The 16,025-nt window shown below is 34.4% G+C and overlaps 1 protein-coding gene across 1 annotated transcript in view; it reads left to right on the top strand.

The window, feature by feature from the left end:
• The window catches only part of LOC126911893 (uncharacterized), a 161,830-nt gene extending 159,599 nt beyond the window's left edge, over window positions 1-2,231 (top strand). The window contains exon 2 of the mRNA XM_050701057.1: window positions 712-2,231. The gene's annotated coding sequence lies outside the window, so the exon portion shown is untranslated. The remainder of the gene's footprint in view (window positions 1-711) is intronic.
• The last annotated feature ends 13,794 nt before the right edge of the window (window positions 2,232-16,025 follow it).

The raw sequence follows: 16,025 nt of genomic DNA, 5'->3' as shown, positions 1-16,025 counted from the left end.
CCGATGAGGTTGACTCAATCAGTATTTTCAAGTAATATTCTCCCCTTGTTTCGTAATTGATATATTATACAAGCGTTGTATCGAAGACAACCGTCAAGAAACACAGAGAGAATAAAGTGAACGTATGACTCTCCCGTAATTTCGGGCAATTGATTAAATTTAAAAGTAAATAAATACTAGTTTAGTACACGGGGAGTCTGCTAGTTCTAGCTGTGTGTGTCGATGTTTGAAAGTATTGACTGGGTCTATTTCTTCCAAGATCTGTAAGAGTTCGGCTCAGTATAAGAAGAGGTTAGGCACATCACTATCGAGATATAAATAATAACTTTGCCTCAGAGGCTTCAAGATATTTGTAATTCCCTCTCAGTATCATTGCTCGGAGTTATTTAACAATTACTCGTACAATGAGTATTGTGTGCACTCTGTGGGGTGTGCGTCGATATTTTGTCAATAGTTCGGTAGGTACTCGTACAACGATGTTGCAAGTTCGATTCATGTCGTGTCAAATGTTGTTGGAAGTAAATTTAACCAATTCTAATTCTAAGTAAAGAAGACAACCGTCAAGAAACTAAATGAAATTGTATGTCGAAATTAATTTTATACAGTTTTCTCCAGACCGATGTACTTTCGTATGTATTCATCTTTGAGTAATTTTCTACATGAAGTCACTATATGTCTCTACTTGGCACGCCATTAAAGTACTACTTCCAGGTGTCCAGTATAACCATGTATTGTGTAATTTGTAAACATTTAATGTAATACAGAACATATTTCTATACTATTTGTATTCCATGTCTCACGGTCCGCTACAAATAAATATTTCCTAAACATGTCATGACTGAAATGTGGTAAAAGAGTTCTGTGAAGGACAATCGTCAAGAAACTTCTTCGTACTTCTATGAAATGTAAAACCTAGTCAAGATACTCGAGGTGGTCGAGCACCTCCTGATGCTATTTACTCATTCAGTATTTCCAAGTAGCTTGTAGCTCCATGTACAGCTACTTACATATATTTCTCACACATTTCATGTTCAACGTTTTGTCTGAGAGTTGTATCAAAGAACAACAATAAATACTATCTTAACTGGTCCCGTCGATTGGTAATTGTGATGTTAGTAACTCCATAAATTGTTACTTGCTAATTATTAAACAACTGATGTACAATCAGTATTTCCAAGTATGTAGTTTGTCACCTCGTAGATTGCTACTTACTAATATTTTCTACTTCTTACAAGATTGTAATATTGTAAAAGCGTTGTATAGAAGACAATCATCAAGAAACTAGTTGCGTAGTCTATGAAGTTGTAAAATTGTAATTTAAAAATAAATATATCAAAATACCTGCAGTATTTACTGACTGTTCGGAATAATCGTCATTTGTAGCGCGTGGATATTGGACGAAAGAATATATTATCTTAAAGATTCTAATTTCTCAAATTGTCTTAAAAGACAATCCTATATTCATTCCTAGTGAGACTTGTTATACAAAATATTGTTCAAGTTGTATCGAAGGACAACCGTCAAGAAACTTCATTGTATTGGTATGTAAATGATTATTTGCTTATATGCTGCATATATATTATATCTCTATATTAAATTATATAACTATATCATATTTCGTGCTCTATCTAATTAAACAAGCATCGTATTTGTTCTAACTGTGTGCGTCGATATTTGTCGCGTGAGTTATATTACCTTCCTCCATGTACTCTCGTCCATGTTCATGTCTTGTGTCCCAAAGCTCATTCAGCTACAATTCGAGTTGTATCGAAGACAACCGTCAAGAAACTCTTTAAATAGTGTATGGCGTGAAAAAAATCGAACACAACCGTTAAGAAACTCGTATCGTTGGACCAAAATCAACTATATGTGTCTTCAATGACATAAATTGCACTTTCGGATTCCTATATCCGAATAGTTGGTAGTCTAATAAAGGTCTACTAACTAATGTTTCCTTCGTATTCATGTAATACGAACATTTTCTAATGTTGTATCGAATACAGCCAGCAAGAAACTCCACTAATCAAAATATACTCAAAATTGCCTTATTCTCAAATACTGTTTCCATTGCGGTGCATTCACTGCACTGTCTTTCTAATCTGTAATCTGTGAATTTAAACGATATGTCTGTGGGTCTGTGTGATCATAATATGTACTGTAAAACATATCTCAACAAGTCTCAAGTGAGATATTCATGTTTCTATAATATACAATAATATGGGATAATTGTCGGATTATATCAAAGACAACCGTCAAGAAACTACAAATACATTCGTGAAATCTTTATATAATAATAATTTCACTGCAGTTCAGACTACAAGAATATTTGTAACTTCCCACTTATTCAAAGTTATTTAACAATGTACCGTCCGCCGTGCTTGTTCTAACTGTGTGCGTCGATATTTGTCTTACCAGTATTGTATATGAGTTCTGTCGAGGAACAACCGTCAAGAAACTCATTTGTCTTTGGTATATTTGTGTGTACGTAAACAATACAGTAATGATTCAAGCGACATGATGCAATCAACTGATTCAAATCCGGAACTACAATGATGTCTTACTATTATAATGGTAAATGATCTTTACCGACTTGTCTGTGAACACTTTCACAAGGTTTATGAAACCATTTCCCACAAAGGCGGCCATGGAAGTAGTTTTTCTACGTGGAATTTGTATAACTTTATTTATCTCTCGAGGCACATTCGGGCGTCCGCTGAGACTTACTCAGTATTTCCAAATAGCTGGTAGTGTCATGTACAGCTACGTAAATAATATTTCCTATAATATTATTACGTTCTATCGAAGAACAACCGTCAAGAAACTCGTGTCTGGAAACTTCTATTGCAATTTTGTTATAGTTGGTTTTGTTTGTCGTCGTTCTACGTGACTTTTCTATTTTATATTATAAACATGTGAATTAATATGGAAAACGTAACAATATTAAATTACTCAGTATTTCCAAGCAGTTTGTAATCTCACAAACAACTACTCTTTAATATTTCCCACTTATGTTTAAAACATAAGAATTGTATCGAAGACAACCATTAAGAAACCCTTTAAATAATCTACATTGTAGGGTTACTTGTATTTTCCCTCATTTCATGATTGAAATATTGTAAAAGAGTTGTATCGAAGACAACTATCAAGAAACTTCATTGTATTGTTATGTAAATCATCGCTAGAGACTAAAGGTAATTCCACATCTCCTTTAAAAAGAGACAACAAGAATAAATTGAATGTTTCTGTCCTTGTCATTTTGTGCATGACGTCACTGACATGTCATTTGTTTTTTGTTAATCGTACATAATGGAAATTAGTCTTGTCTCTGTGTGACATGCGTCAAAATGTATGGGAAAGTAAGTTTTCTTCTTAAAAATATTTGTCATGATTTTTTTATATTTTTTGTTTCGCAAAATGTAAAGTACTAATGTACTTTAGTAGTTTTAAGACAAACTTACTTTGTACTATGTAAAATATGTTCGAGTGAGGAGAGAACTGTGTAATGTTGATGTATCTTTTAAATAAAATATATTTCATACCGACAAAATGCCCTGTAATGGCGAGTACATAAATGTATTCTAGAATTAGTATTTACAAGATTCAACATGTTGCATGATTACAACATGAGTATTGTATCGAAGACAATCGTCAAGAAACTACAAATACATTCCTGGTACGTTATCTATGTCTACATCAGAGTCATATTTTAATACGGTCAATTCAGTACTATCATTAAACGTCTCACTTTAAATGCCGTACTCAGGTGCGATGAGACTAATTTTACGAAATTATTTGACAAACTTGTACCCAGTCAGTATTCCACAGTGGTGTGTAGCCACATATACACAGCTAGGTACTATATGTTCTGTCAACGTTGTATCGAAGACAACCGTCAAGAAACTCTTTGGTCAGTCTAGCAGTTAAATCAGTGTGAAAACATCATCTTGATAAATATGTGCATGAAGTGTATTTATAACTTTACACATCAGTCAAACGAGACAATATTGTGTTCATGAATGTGATACAAACAGTGTTGCATAAGAATACTGGTATCGTCTTATTCTGGGACCTCAAGAGGAGATGTAAAACAATAATTTCTCCACTTACAACTGTTTCTCGTTCTACGTGGTTATTGTATATTTCTCACGAATTAAACATAATTTCCAATATAGTTAGTGTAAATAACTTACCAATACAATATACCAATGTTCTACCAGCAAGTTCAGTGCACGGGGTGTGTGCTTGTTCTAGCTGTGTGTGTCTATTTATATTTAGTTTTAGCCCAAATGTGTGACATGACGTCACCTCTGTACAACTGATTGTTCGGAATCTTACACAATTGCATTAATCATGTAATCTTATACATATATAAGACAAATATGGAGTATTTTGTACGTGGTCGTCCTTTATGGAACATAATAATATGAACTTTTTCTACATTTGATATTCTCAAAGTTAAACAATAATGTTTCAAAAGATGTTGCCTACATTTGTGTAGACATGATACTTACCTAGTCAGTATTCCACAGTGGTGTGTAGCCACATACACAGCTAGGTACTATATGTTCTGTCAACGTTGTATCGAAGACAACCGTCAAGAAACTTATTGTAAAGTCTATGAGATGAAAGATTTTGGTAATGTGGACGATTTGATTGCAGTTCAAGTAAAACGGTGGCATGGTCATATAATTATGGATCAGTGTGTTCATAAACAAACGTTTCCCTACTTGGAACGCCATTAAAGAGATCGTGATCGTATAACATTAATTTATTATTCAGAACTAAACTTGTGTCGAAGACAACCGTCAAGAAACTCGTTACCATAGCAACCAAGTCAATTATTACTATCAACTGGTCATTTTGTGGAAGACCATTTTTCCCATTCAGAATTATGTATTTGTAATTCTATGTGGTAAATCATATCCCTAAAGTGCATTAAATTTGGCAATGTATACAAATACGAATATTCAGACTACAAGAATATTTGTAACTTCCCACTTATTCAAAGTTATTTAACAATGTACCGTCCGCCGTGCTTGTACAGTTAGAAAACTGTGTGCGTCGATATTTGTCTAATGAGCTATATTGTCTTCATCTATGTTATGTATCAGAAGTAATAACTGAATGTTGAATGGTCGCTAAATATTTAACGGGCAAAGTATTGTATTACAGTTGTATTGAAGACAACCGTCAAGAAACTCATTAGTTCGTGAAGCTAGCAGACAAGTTTACTTCTTCATTAGTAAAACAATATTTGTTTAATCGGATCAGGATTATTCCCGACAAACATACTCTTTGTTCTTTATTGTTGGATCAATCATAACTGTACAACCAATGAATTTTCTAAATAATGCATCGTGTCTTAGAAGGAAGCACTACATTCAGACACCACAGGTGTAAGTTAAGAATAAATTATATAAAGTAAAATGAAATCTATAACAATTACATAATGTGTCAGTATTTCTAAACAGTTAGTAGTTAACTGCCACTTACAAAATAATATGTTACTTTCGTGTTCATATAATACGAATATTGTCTAAAGTTGTATCGAATACAACCATCAAGAAACACAATTGTCCTTAATGTTGTGATGAAGTATTGCAGGTTCACGAAATATTCCATCGTGGCATAAACTGCTACTTACAATGTTTTCTTTATTTCATGATTGAAATATTGTAAAACCGTTGTATTGAAGACAACAGTTTTCAATGTCTTGTGACGGATGGTGTAAGCTACGCCATTAAAGTCCTCATTCCGGAATATCCATGTGATATCGAAAGACAACTATCAATATATTTGTTAATATTCCGAGTCTCACGATCCGATACAAGTTCATTAAATAACTTCCATGTATTGGATTGTTCATGACTGTTGTGTGGCTTGTGTTGAGTACAACCGTCAAGAAACTCGTTGAGCAGTCTATGAATTGTAAAAAACATACTTTTAATTGCCAGTTGGGATAAACATTACCCGTAATGACACAATACAAACAACAATTTCCTCACATTCTCCCCCCCCCTCCCCTTCACGCTCTACGTGGAAATTAAATATTTCTCACGAACTAAACACAATGTCCCCACTTATAGTGGTGTTTCTTCATGGAATATGTAAATCGGATTCGCGTTTAACTTACCAATACAATATACCAATGTTCTACCAGCAAGTTCAGTGCACAGGATGTGTGCTTGTTCTAACTGTGTGCGTCGATATTTGTCTTACCAGTATTGTATATGAGTTCTGTCGAGGAACAACCGTCAAGAAACTCGTGTCTGGAAACTCCTGTCGTAATCTTAGATCATTGATTGGGTATATATTTCAATATAAAGAACAATGGTTCTGAAAAACTTAATTAAAATAATACTAATCATAATTTAGGGATACATGCCCATTAAAGTCTTTCTAAGAACGCCTTGACGTAATATGAACAAGAATTTCCCCACTTACAACTATTTGTCGTTCAATGTGGTAATATTCCATATTATATAACTCAGCATTTCCAAGTAGTTTGTAGTCTCACAAACAACTACTCTTTAATATTTCCCACTTATGTTTAAAACATAAGAATTGTGTTGAAGACAACCATTAAGAAACTCTTTAAATAATCTACATTGTAGGGTTACTTGTATTTTCTCTCATTTCATGATTGAAATATTGTAAAAGAGTTGTATCGAAGACAACTATCAAGAAACTTCATTGTATTGTTATGTAAATCATCGCTAGAGACTAGAGGTAATTCTACATATCCTTTAAAAAGAGACAACAATAACATAAATGTTTCTGCCCTTGTCATTTCGGGTCTGACGTCATTGACATGTCAATTGTTTTTTATTTGTACCACAATGAAGAAAGTTCAGTAAATGGATTTAGAAAGAGAATACGATGTTTCTGTCCTTGTCATTTTGTGCATAACGTCACTGACATGTCATTTGTTTTTTGTTAAACGTACTATGTACTTTACTTTATACTATGTAAAATATGTTCGAGTGAGGAGAGAACTGTGTAATGTTGATGTATCTTTTAAATATATTTCATACCGACAAAATGCCCTGTAATGGCGAGTACATAAATGTATTCTAGAATTAGTATTTACAAGATACAACAACTGAATGTTGTTTTATTTATATTTGTAGTAGTGGTAATGTTAAGCCTTTGGGTGTGGGATCATACACGTCCATTAACTCGGCCCTGGGGGGAGTAGAGTCACCTTCTCTACTCTTCACTTGGGCAATTCCTGTCTGGCGCGTCCATGTCGCGGGGGTGGGCATCTTACACTTCAGTAGGCCGGAGTGTGTAGATGGCGAAGTTCAGCAGGGACCCAGTCCTGCGGGGTATAACGCGGAACCCGTGCCCAGGGTTACGGGCGAAGATTTAGACAAGTGGAGGCACATCGCGATGGCTACGATATCCAGGGACAATGCATCATTGTCAACCACGAGCATTCTGTCAAGAATGTACGACGGAGGAGGAGGATGCTGCTCTACGGTCGTTCTACACAAGATATCCTTTTCAGTATTTCATGTGATATGAAATATGTATTAAGATAAAATATATTATGTTACATCGAAGAACAACCGTCAAGAAACTCATTAAATAATTAATAAACTGTGGTTATATAATTCATACAATGTGGTTGTATAATAGTTAGTCACAAAATGTCTTTAAATGTCATTATACATTGACGTTACCTACATTACAAGAAATCAAAGTTGTATGTTTTATAACAACTATAAGTGTAGCCATCACTTACCCTTGTAACATGTCGAAATGATGTAAACTGATATTTCCCCACTTAGTGCGACATACAGTGCTCGTACTACGTGCTTCTACTAAATCAACATGTAAGTGTTTAATATTTAACGTCATATACCATAAAGCCAACAGCCAAGAAACCTGTTGAATAGTCTATGGAGTTAAATCATTCCCCTCTTTGATATATCTTGTGCGCTGGTTGTGTGCTACTTAGGAAGATAACTGGTGTTTATGGATGTCGGTGTTCTGTATAAGTATACAAGTGAGACTCACCTAGTCAGTATATCTAAGTGGTGTTAAGTCTCATAAGCGTGTTTCTACTAATGCTTGCTACGTCTTTACATAATATGAATATTTCCAAATATTGTATCGAAGACAACCGTCAAGAAACTCATTAAATATCACATATGAAGTAAAATTAAGTCGACCGTTTTATACGCATCGGTATTTGACTCAACAATTCAATGATACGTCTGCAGAATGAAATTCCAACAGGAATATGTGTGGTGTGTAGCCACATACACAGCTAGGTACTATATGTTCTGTCAACGTTGTGTCGAAGACAACCGCCAAGAAACTTAATATAATCTTTGAAATGTAAAAAAATGAATACATCTGTGGGCTTTTTTTTCCATTAGAGCCTGTGCATTGTTCCATGTCTCAGGACAATATTACTGACTGCTACTATGGCAAATGTTCACTATATACGGACTTGTGTGTGCGTCGATATATGTCGTATGAATTATATTGTCTGTATTGTTTCGTCCATGTTCATATCTTGGGTTCCAAAGCCCGTCCTGATAAAACGTTTGACATACGAGATACATCGGTCATCATTTCTAGGAACGTCTTGATGCGATATAGGTACAACGACAATTTCCCCACTTAGAACGATACTAAAGTGGTCGTTATACACAGAATATCTATGTTCCAACTCTCAATATTTCATGTGTGTTATATGAAAAAGGTCTCTGTCAAAGACAACCGTCAAGAAACGTTTTGTATTGCCATTATATACGTACAGCAACATTGTCCCAAACAGGATTATAGTTATGAAGCATTCCCCGCTTTGTCTTTGTCGTTATTACGTGCGACATAAATATATTGTATTTATTAAAGTTGTAGCGAAGACAACCAGTAAGAAACGTTGAGTAGTGTAGCGACAGACTAGTTTGTTCTAGTTGTGTGCGTCGATGTTTGTCGCGTGAATTATATTGTCTTATCCATTTAATTATCCAACTTTCTTCATCAAAGTCAAAGTCAAAGACAAAGCATTTATTTCAATTAATCCTAAATTAGGCGCTTTTGAAACGTCAAATAGAATTGTCCGTCAGTACGTCCGTCAGTGAAGCTAGGCGCTCGTTCCACAGTCTATTTTACCCACTTCGTTATATTAATATTCATATTCAATTAATACATGCCAATATTAATATATTGTGAACAATCAACTGTTTCCCCAAACGTTGGAACTCCAATGAATTTGTTCAACGAGGCCACATATGGTGCCCGATGAGGTTTACTCAATCAGTATTTCCAAGTATGTAGTTTGTCACCTCATACACTGCTACTTACTTATACTTTCTACTTATTTCAAGTTTTTAATATTGTAAGTGTTGTATCGAAGGACAACCGTCAAGAAACTAACTTGTCTTGGAATGGAATGATTTCGTTATTCGTCTTAACAGTGTAAAGGTTTCCATAATGATTCCTTGTTATTAGATGACCGAGGAGACAACCTTAGTCAATATTTACAAACTGAAACTTATTTTCGATATTTGTCGCGTGTATATGTCATGTGTTAAGGTTTTAAATATTTTAAAAGGTTTTAAACTTTCTTGTCTTTTCGAAATGTAATAATTATAACTATTTTTTTTTTAGTACTGGTCTTGTGGAAAACTAATATTTCTTTCTGCGACAATCGCAGCACGATATGAATCAACTATTTCCCCACTTAGTGGTACTTTCATTGAAGTGATCTTTCCCCACTTATTACGTGTGGTCGCTGTAAGTGGGTAGTTCACATTATAATGTTGAATGTTTATTATAATACAACAATTCAACATTCTTCGCACGAGGAAACGGATTTGCAGCGCTTGTCTGAGAAGACAAGCACAATAAATTAAAACTAAAACATTATAGTACTAGTTTGTTCTATTGTACAAGGGTATTTTGAGGTAAATGTCTTTAATCGTCTTTTCTATAGACCTACCCAAGGTTTAAGAAATAATTTCCCCACTTATGCCGCCATTGAAGTGGTGTTTTTACGTGGAATATGTAAATATTTTCCTACGTATGTATGTACATTGTGCAGCTACTGACTGATGTATCTCACGTAATGTATTCTATGATTAAAGTATTGTATAATACGTACAACGTAAGTTATTTTGACTTGCAGTTTTTTTAGGTGGCTTCCATAATGATCACTTGTAATTAGTTGACTGGGGAGACATCCTTATTCAATATTAAAAAACTGAAACTTATTGTCGATATTTGTCGTGTGTCTATGTCATGTCTTACGGGTTTGCCCCTCTCCTGTTTTGCAGAATGAGCATTTTCAATTAGCTTGTAATCTGATAAATGGCCACTTATAAAATGTTTCCTATACTATAACTTTTTCATAAGAATTCCTTTAAAAGAAGGTTAGAAACTCGTATCTAGACGTAAATTTAATACGTTTGGAAGATATAGGTAGACGATCAAATAATTATGTTCGATCAACCTTGTATCGAAGACAACCGACAAGAAACTCATTAGTTCGTGAAGCTAGCACTAGCAGATATGTTAAACTCTTCAGTCATCATCATGCTACCGGTATTAACTGTAAAACAAATGGTAATGGCAACGAAGTCTGGCATTGTGCCCACTATATGGCAATAGGCTCACCCCCTATTACATGGGACTTATAACACAAATGGTGAAGAGTGGGTGTATTTTGTATAAGGGCATTACATGACGTAATGTGCACCTCTGCTTACTCTGATTAAAGCCGTGATGTTGCGTATTATTACGTTCAATCAAAGAACAACCGTCAAGAAACTCGTGTCTGGAAACTTCTATTGCAATTTTTATTCCGCAAGTTTTGTTGCTTAGAACTAACTGTTCTACATGTAGAAGTGTTTCTCAGTGACTTCTATTTTATATTATAAACATGTGAATTAATGTTGAAAACGTAACAATATTTAATTACTCAGTATTTCCAAGTAGTTTGTAGTCTCACAAACAACTACTCTTTAATATTTCCCACTTATGTTTAAAACATAAGAATTGTGTCGAAGACAACCATTAAGAAACTCTTTAAAATAATCTACATTGTAGGGTTACTTGTATTTTCCGTCATTTCATGATTGAAATATTGTAAAAGAGTTGTATCGAAGACAACCGTCAAGAAACTTCATTGTATTGTTATGTAAATCATCGCTAGAGACTAAAGGTAATTCTACACCTCCATTAAAAAGAGACAACAATAACATAAATGTTTCCGTCCTTGTCATTTCGGGTCTGACGTCTTTAACATGTCAATTGTTTTTGTTAAGTATATTCATGATTTTTAATTAAAGTGTTTGTGTCTTTTCGCAAAATGTAAAGTACTAATGTACCTACTCTAGTAGTTTTTAGACAAATTTACTTTGTACTATGTAAAATATGTCCGAGTGAGGAGAGAACTGTGTAATGTTGATGTATCTTTTAAATAAAATATATTTCATACCGACAAAATGCCCTGTAATAACGAGTACATAAATGTATTCTAGAATTAGTATTTACAAGATACAACAACTGAATGTTGTTTTATTTATAATTGTAGTAGTGGTAGTGTTAAGCCTTTGGGTGTGGGATCATACACGCCCATTAACTCGGCCCTGGGGGAGTAGAGTCACCTTCTCTACTCTTCACTTGGGCAATTCCTGTCTGGCGCGTCCATGTCGCGGGGGTGGGCATCTTACACTTCAGTAGGCCGGAGTGTGTAGATGGCGAAGTTCAGCAGGGACCCAGTCCTGCGGGGTATAACGCGGAACCCGTGCCCAGGGTTACGGGTGAAGACTTCAACAAGTGGAGGCACATCGCGAGAGCTACGATATCCAGGGAAATGCATCATTGTCAACCACGAGCATTCTGTCAAGAATGTACGACTGAGGAGGAGGATGCTGCTCTACGGTCGTTCTACACAAGATATCCTTTTCAGTATTTCATGTGATATGAAATATGTATTAAGATAAAATATATGTTACATCAAAGAACAACCGTCAAGAAACTCATTATATATCACATACGAAGTAAAATTATAAGACAATGGTTGATGAAGTGTCCATATTTAACTCAACAATTCAATGATACGTCTGCAGAATGAAATCCTTAAGGAATATGTAGTACCTTGTATTTTCTTGCGTATGGTCATGGTCTGATGTTCCAAGGCCATGAGCTTTGGAATATATGTTTAGAACATAATTGTACTGATACAATTTCCAAAATATTGAGTTTATAACATGAGAAGGTGTTTGAAATGTTCTACGTCTCACTTCGAATATATTTTTCAATACCAATTATGTATTTGTCAGAGTTGCATCGAAGACAACCGTCAAGAAACTCCATTGATTTGGAAATGGCACAAATATAAGTTTTAAACGCTGCCCTTAAGCATAATGTGTAAGCATATGCTGGTTTAGTTAATTGTCCGCAAGAATGACTGCGGTTGTGAAAATATGATGTACCATAATCAAGTAATTTCAACAGAGAATTAAAAAGAATATGTTTAACAATGACAATGTAAATGGTATTTACCGACATGTCTCTGAACGTCTTCACAAGATTGTGATTAAAGTATTGTATAATACGTAAAACGTAATTTATTATACGTTAAAGTATTGTATTAGAGTTCTATCGAAGAACAAACGTCAAGAAACTAACTTGTCTTATAAGTTAGCTTTTAAGATTCGCTTCCAAATTTCTTGTAGGCCCACTCAGATGGGAGAAACAAAAGTTTTGAGAGAAATAATAATAAATAGTCTTTATTGTACACCTTTACATTTGAAAACATAGATAGATACATATAAAATTGAGGAATGGTAGGGTACAAAGGCGGCCTTATCGCTTACAGCGATCTCTTCCAGGCAACCTTTGGGTAAAGAACAGTTCGTGTTATGCAGTTTTAAAACCTAACTATCCTCTCACATTGTCATCATCCAACGTGGATAGTCCATGTGACAATTTAACATAATATTTGCATCAATACAGAAACATGTATTCATATTGAATTCACTAAATGTTCCATGTCTCACAATGTGTCTGATGAGGTTCACTCAATCAGTATGTCCAAGTAGCTTGTAATCTCATAAACAGCTACTTACAGGGCTTTGTGTTTGTTCTGATTGTGTGCGTCGATATTTGTTACGTGAATGTTGTGACTTCAGTCTGACTTACGCCCGAATACTGAAACGGTACTCAAATTTAAGTTGTACTTAAATCTCTTTCATTTACAAAGAATTTCTAAGGACAAAACTATATTTGAGAGTGTCGTAAAATTGAGTGACCTTTGAGTATTTGACTATGAGTCACTTATTTTCTTGAGCATTTTCATGGTTTGATGATCCAAGGCCATGAGCTTTGGAATATATTTTGTACATAGGTGTTTGAAATAACTGTCACTTCTTAGTACCATTATGTTCGATCAACCTTGTATCGAAGACAACCGTCAAGAAACTCATTAGTTCGTGAAGCTAGCAGACAAGTTTACTTCTTCATTAGTAAAGCAATATATTTGACTTTAATCGGGATTATTGTCGACAAATATTCATGATGTAGATATTTGCATCAATATCTACATATTTATGTATGTACCACGATCTCGAGCCTAGGTTTTGTGTTCCAAAGCTCATGCAGCTACAGTTCTCTACACACACAGTTGTCTGTTTGTACAATGTATGTACATGTCTCACAAGGCAGGGCGCCTTCCATCATCCAGGACGTCTGTGGACGTCTCGCGTCGATGTAACACAATGTCCCCGCTTAGTGCGGCAGTGCTCGTGCTATGTGCAGCATTCACATTCACAGGTTCAACTGATCCTCTCACATTAATGTGACGTATCGATGTTTATATTTCCAAATAGTTGGTAGTCCAATAAACGGCTGCTAGCAAAATAAATATTTCCTTCGTATTTATACAATATGAACATTTTCCAAATGTTTACCGACTATCGAATACAACCATCAAGAAATTCTACAAATTCATATGTACAGGAAGTTAAGTAATCTGAAAGCTTCGTGTGCTCAACAATACTTCTTTTTGTATTGAAATGAATACAATACATTATTAGTATAAACTGTAAAACCAATGAATTTTCCAAGTAATGTTTCATGTCTTAGAAGGAAGCACTACATTATGAAATAAAATCTATAACAATTACATAATGTGTCAGTATTTCTAAACAGTTGGTAGTTAACTACCACTTACAAAATAATATGTTACTTTCGTGTTCATATAATACGAATATTGTCTAAAGTTGTATCGAATACAACCATCAAGAAACACAATTGTCCTTAATGTATTTTTTCACATTGAACCGTTTGTTTTCCAATATGAATGTATTAACATTTAATGTATATTTAACATTTGACTCCACACAGGAGGCGACGTGTACTGTCACCGCACTTTAAATGTTATTATAGTGTCGTCCTATGTGGAACTACAATCTGATTATCTATTGGATAAAGAATTTAGGATTAAATATTGAAACATTCCTTGTCTATGGAGGGATCTGTATCTGTACATTCAGGCGCTCGATAATATTCACATCGATTGTTCTAAATCTATATTGAAATTGTAAATGTCTCCATAAATGTATAATAATAAATGTCATTTCATTGCTTATAATGAACATGAGAATGTGTGTATCAAAGACAACCGTCAAGAAACTTATAGTATTGCCATAATATGTACAGCAACATTATTTGCAGCAACGGATGTGCCCCACTTATTCTGGTTGAATGAACAACATTAAAACTATACTTGTCTATTTATCATGGTTGTAATTACCTTGGGAGTTGGGAAGTTTGGGAAGGGGGGGGGGTGTAATTGGACCTCCGGTAACCTCCACAACGCAAGCATTATTTCACGTCGTATTCTGTAAAGCCGTGGTATCACTCCTGTCGAGCCGGCCCATTCTTGCCAAAGCATGACTCTCTCACACTTAAAACCCACTCTAAGTACCATTATGTTCGATCAACGTTGTATCGAAGACAACCGTCAAGAAACTCATTAGTTCGTGAATCTAGCAGACAAGATTACTTCTTCATTAGTGAAGCAATATATTTGACTTTAATCGGGATTAATCCCGACACTTAATATTCCATTGAAATATATATTAAATTGTACTGAATGTTTCCTGTGAACATATTAGTTCTATTGTATGAAACATTTGTCATACTTGTATCGAGGACAACCGGCAAGAAACCAATTGATATAGGTACCAATACTTAATGCTGTAACAATATTTCGACAATTGTGGAATGTCCCTCGAAATATTTTAAGTCAAAAACGAACGAAGTAAGCAATAATGTATGTTCACAAGTAAAGTGGAACATTGTAGTTCCGACACTCTTGTAAGAGTTACATCAAAGACAACCGTCAAGAAACTTATTATTCTAGAACAAGAGTCAATTGTTTGTTCAGGTGACTGTAATTAGTCGCACAATATTAAAGTATTCCATATTATATAACTCAGTATTTCCAAGTAGTTTGTAGTCTCACAAACAACTACTCTTTAATATTTCCCACTTATGTTTAAAACATAAAAATTGTGTTGAAGACAACCATTAAGAAACTCTTTAAATAATCTACATTGTAGGGTTACTTGTATTTTCCCTCATTTCATGATTGAAATATTGTAAAAGAGTTGTATCGAAGACAACTATCAAGAAACTTCATTGTATTGTTATAGGTTAAAGGTAATTCAATAGCTCCATTGTGTGACCATCGTAATGTTTACGTAAACACACGTTATAAAGAGGTTGAATAGAAATGATATGAATGAACATACAAACTAACAATGTATTGCTACTTCAGTATTGTATATTGTGAGTTCAATATATTTGTTAATATTCCGAGTCTCACGATCCGATACAAGTTCATTAAATAACTTCCATGTATTGGATTGTTCATGACTGTTGTGTGGCTTGTGTTGAGTACAACCGTCAAGAAACTCGTTGAGCAGTCTATGAATTGTAAAAAAAAACTTTATCATATGATTTTGATAGTCAACGTTTAAAGTTTGCACCAAAAAACT

This window comes from Spodoptera frugiperda, chromosome 19 (genome assembly GCF_023101765.2).
Source record: "Spodoptera frugiperda isolate SF20-4 chromosome 19, AGI-APGP_CSIRO_Sfru_2.0, whole genome shotgun sequence".
Lineage (NCBI taxonomy): Eukaryota > Metazoa > Arthropoda > Insecta > Lepidoptera > Noctuidae > Spodoptera > Spodoptera frugiperda.
Note: the sequence above shows the minus strand (reverse complement) of the source record. Positions and strands in the feature narration are given on the sequence as shown.